The sequence below is a fragment of the Pieris brassicae genome, unplaced genomic scaffold (genome assembly GCF_905147105.1).
Source record: "Pieris brassicae unplaced genomic scaffold, ilPieBrab1.1, whole genome shotgun sequence".
Lineage (NCBI taxonomy): Eukaryota > Metazoa > Arthropoda > Insecta > Lepidoptera > Pieridae > Pieris > Pieris brassicae.
The window spans coordinates 12,501-17,500 of NW_025575919.1; the positions used below are offsets into that span (position 1 = coordinate 12,501).

Sequence of the window (5,000 nt, forward strand, 5' to 3'; positions counted from 1 at the left end):
ACTGAGCCGAACGCGACAACTTTCAACGACAGCGTCGAGACACGTCGACGCGCGCACCGGCGCCGACCGTCGCGCGATCGCCATGCGGGACCGGGACGATGCGAGCAAACACGCGCGACGCGTAAACGCGAACGTCGTTGTCGTCGTTGTCGTTGTCGTTGCGTAAAGACTCGACGCGCACCCGTGCCGCGGGAGACACGGTGCGGCGGGGAGAATTTATTTGTGCGACAAAAGTATCGTATAGACGTGGCTTAACACGGCCAATACGGATGACGAGTCGTAATCGAACATATATTCGAACGGATCGTTCGGCCGCTCGGCGGCCTAGCGAAACCGTCAATTGCACGCGCGACAGAGATGCGGCGCTACGACCGGAGTCGCAGCGATCGCCGCTCGTCACGCGAACAGTGTGGCTTTTTGTTTTTATGCAGCCGGCCCTCAGACAGGAGTGGTCCTGGATATTTCTCCACGGACCGCAATGTGCGTTCGAAATGTCGATGTTCAAATGTGTCCTGCAGTTCACACTATGACGCGCAGTTAACTGCGTTCTTCATCGACCCGCGAGCCAAGTGATCCACCGTTCAGGGTAATCGTTTTGTTTTTGTGTGTGTTTTTGTATGAGAAAATATAAAAGGTGCGAAAAAATTAAACAAAAAAATTTGAAAATAATACTTATCATTAACGTGTACGACAAATGAAAAGAAAGAAAATCTCTTTTATTTGCGTGGTTGTACACAAAAATTAAAATATTATTTCAAAGTATCAATAGGCGATAGCGAACGCTAATCAAAGCGTGTCGCAACGCACACGTCGCGAATCGACGAGAGAGAGTCAACCGTCTCGGATTCGATTTTGATTCGTATCATTCACGTGTTTTTGTATTTTTTTCTTTTTTTGCGAGTCTTTGACAACAACAAAACAAAAAGAAAAAACCAACGTTAATGATCCTTCCGCAGGTTCCCCTACGGAAACCTTGTTACGACTTTTACTTCCTCTAAATGATCAAGTTTGGTCAACTTCCCAGCAACGCCGACGGCCGTGAGGCCACCGCGTGTCGGTCCGAAGACCTCACTAAATCATTCAATCGGTAGTAGCGACGGGCGGTGTGTACAAAGGGCAGGGACGTAATCAACGCGAGCTTATGACTCGCGCTTACTAGGAATTCCTCGTTTATGGGGGATAATTGCAAACCCCAATCCCCAGCACGAAGGAGTTTCAACGGGTTGCCCGGGCCTCTAGGCCAGGGAGAACATGTTGATTCCTTCAGTGTAGCGCGCGTGCGGCCCAGGACATCTAAGGGCATCACAGACCTGTTATTGCTCAATCTCGTGCGGCTCGAAGCCGCCGGTCCCTCTAAGAAGAATTTTAATACGTCGCCAGTGAGTTGCGCTCCCCGAGAGTCGCGCACACCTTGAATGACGACGCCTATTTAGCAGGCTAGAGTCTCGTTCGTTACCGGAATTAACCAGACAAATCGCTCCACCAACTAAGAACGGCCATGCACCACCACCCACCGAATCAAGAAAGAGCTGTTAATCTGTCAATCCTTCCGGTGTCCGGGCCTGGTGAGATTTCCCGTGTTGAGTCAAATTAAGCCGCAGGCTCCACTCCTGGTGGTGCCCTTCCGTCAATTCCTTTAAGTTTCAGCTTTGCAACCATACTCCCCCCGGAGTCCAAAATCTTTGGTTTCCCGGAAGCTGCCCGCCGAGCCATTGTAGTAACGTCGGCGGATCGCTAGATGACATATTTACGGTTAGAACTAGGGCGGTATCTAATCGCCTTCGAACCTCTAACTTTCGTTCTTGATTGATGAAAACACCTTTGGCAAATGCTTTCGCTGATGTTCGTCTTGCGACGATCCAAGAATTTCACCTCTAACGTCGCAATACGAATGCCCCCAGTTATCCCTATTAATCATTACCTCGGAGTTCTGAAAACCAACAAAATAGAACCGAGATCATATTCTATTATTCCATGCACGAAATATTCAAGCGGCATTTTGAGCCCGCTTTGAGCACTCTAATTTGTTCAAAGTAAAATTGTCGGCCCACCTCGACACTCACCGAAGAGCACCGCGATAGGATTTTGATATTGAACCGGCGTTTTACCGCCGGCTCACCGACGATATGCTCCGCAGACGTGTCAGTATCACCGCGGATGCGGTGCACCGACAGCGCGGCGCACAAATGCAACTACGAGCTTTTTAACCGCAACAATTTTAGTATACGCTATTGGAGCTGGAATTACCGCGGCTGCTGGCACCAGACTTGCCCTCCAATTGTTCCTCGTTAAAATATTTAAAGTGTACTCATTCCGATTACGAGGCCTCGTAAGAGTCCCGTATCGTTATTTTTCGTCACTACCTCCCCGTGCCGGGAGTGGGTAATTTGCGCGCCTGCTGCCTTCCTTGGATGTGGTAGCCGTTTCTCAGGCTCCCTCTCCGGAATCGAACCCTGATTCCCCGTTACCCGTGACAACCATGGTAGTCGCAGAAACTACCATCGAAAGTTGATAAGGCAGACATTTGAAAGATGCGTCGCCGGTACTGGACCGTGCGATCGGCAAAAGTTATCCAGATTCATCAAAATTAACGACTTCGGACGCATGGCCCTCCGCCGATTGGTTTTGATCTAATAAAAGCACTCATCCCATCACTGGTCAGAGTTCTGATTGCATGTATTAGCTCTAGAATTACCACAGTTGTCCAAGTAACTGAGTAAGATCTAAGGAACCAAAACTGATATATTGAGCCATTCGCGGTATCGCCTTAATACGGCTTGCACTGAGACATGCATGGCTTAATCTTTGAGACAAGCATATAACTACTGGCAGGATCAACCAGGGAGCTGCTTACGCAAACGACACGCCTACACCGCGGTCACGCGGCTTCGGCGAGCCGCTGGCTCGGCGGCGTCGAGGGGCGCGCGCTTGCGCGCGCGCCTTCTCGACACGCGTGAACGTAACGCGTCGAATTTGCACGCGACGCGACGTTCGCGCTTCATATCGATAGACTAACTTTGACCGGTCTACGAGCGGCCGTCCCGTCACGATCTCGCAACGAGGTGATGTACAACGATGCTCGACCACTGTGAGGGACATAAAACTGCAACGAACACGACCCCGCGGGCGGGAATCGATGTTGTGACAATTTGAAAATTGAACATTCATCTAAACGCAACTTCTCAATTTTTATTCAATACGTTATTGTAAACATATTAAAACTCGGCTGGCAATTACATGCGCACACACACGCATGATTCGCACTAGATACGATCAACGCCCGGAGCTTGAGGGATAAATTCCAACACGACGCTGCGCACACCGTTTCGACGATGGGCGCGTGTGCGTCCTCTTTTATACATTCTTTACATATACGGTCGCCGTGGCGACCGCGCACGTGTCGAACACGCTAGGCGCCCTGCGTTGAGGTGTGCCTAGAAGCGTATTCTTTTAACATCACAGATAACACCGGGGGAGACGGTCCCAAATCTTGGTCGATTGGTAACATCACCATACGGTCTGCGAACGCGGTGCTATAATATAATTTTATATTATATTATATAAAATATGAGGAGGAGTAGTATGTATATTCTTTGTTATTTTGTGTTGACACAAGAGAGATATATAAAATGTACTATACACCACACACACAGAGAGAGAGAGAGCTGGGAAAGATCTCGGCGGTCTCGCATTCGAAATACGAATTTGATATAATTTCCTCCGAAAATCCATACCCATATCTATATCATCCATGCGCGAATATATGTATATAATATTCTCACACTTCGCACAAACACAAAAACAAGAACACATTCTATTCTCTCTCGTCCGTCGTTCGTGTCTATTTGAGACGAACGACGCGCGGCAACGAGAACGAGTCGACGCTGTGCGCACGACTGTTTCGCTCCACATCTATACCGAGAGCAATAGTCCGCGTCGGCATTGGAGCGGACGTCGAATGTTTCTCGTAGAGCGAGCGAGAGAGAGACGATTTTTCATTTTATTATGTATGTGTATTGGCGTGCAGTAGTAGCACGTAGTAGTACTAGTAGTAGTAGTAAAAAAATATTATTATTTATTTTATTGACTGATATGATTTTGTTTGTTTTCTTTTTTTTGAATAGACATTTGTATTGATAGATATGTTTCTCGTTGAAGCTCGCAGCACACGCTCAGAGAAATGGCAATGTGGGTTTATTTGAAGAAAAGAAAAAACAAAAAAAACAATTATATTTATTAATAATATGTATGTATGTATGTATGTATGTATGTATGTATGTATAATAATGAATTATAATAATTATTCCGATGCAACGTCAGAGGAAAATGTTTCTCGTACAGGTGCGGCGCGCGACGGCCGGCCGCTCGACAGTTTCGCGCCGAATGTTTCTCGTTGAAGCTCGCAGCACACGCTCAGAGAAATGGCAATGTGGGTTTATTTGAAGAAAAGAAAAAACAAAAAAAACAATTATATTTATTAATAATATGTATGTATGTATGTATGTATGTATGTATGTATGTATAATAATGAATTATAATAATTATTCCGATGCAACGTCAGAGGAAAATGTTTCTCGTACAGGTGCGGCGCGCGACGGCCGGCCGCTCGACAGTTTCGCGCCGAATGTTTCTCGTTGAAGCTCGCAGCACACGCTCAGAGAAATGGCAATGTGGGTTTATTTGAAGAAAAGAAAAAACAAAAAAAACAATTATATTTATTAATAATATGTATGTATGTATGTATGTATGTATGTATAATAATTATTCCGATGCAACGTCAGAGGAAAATGTTTCTCGTACAGGTGCGGCGCGCGACGGCCGGCCGCTCGACAGTTTCGCGCCGAATGTTTCTCGTTGAAGCTCGCAGCACACGCTCAGAGAAATGGCAATGTGGGTTTATTTGAAGAAAAGAAAAAACAAAAAAAACAATTATATTTATTAATAATATGTATGTATGTATGTATGTATGTATGTATGTATAATAATGAATTATAATAATT

General features: G+C 46.2%; 2 non-coding genes across 2 annotated transcripts; both read right to left on the bottom strand.

Annotated features, from left to right (window-relative positions):
* Window positions 1-432: 432 nt before the first annotated feature.
* On the bottom strand, window positions 433-589 carry LOC123719226. Its single transcript, XR_006755290.1, has one exon. It is a non-coding gene; the product is annotated as a 5.8S ribosomal RNA (ribosomal RNA).
* Window positions 590-939: 350 nt separating this feature from the next.
* Window positions 940-2,845, bottom strand: LOC123719229. The gene has a single exon (XR_006755293.1). It is a non-coding gene; the product is annotated as a small subunit ribosomal RNA (ribosomal RNA).
* Window positions 2,846-5,000: the final 2,155 nt, after the last annotated feature.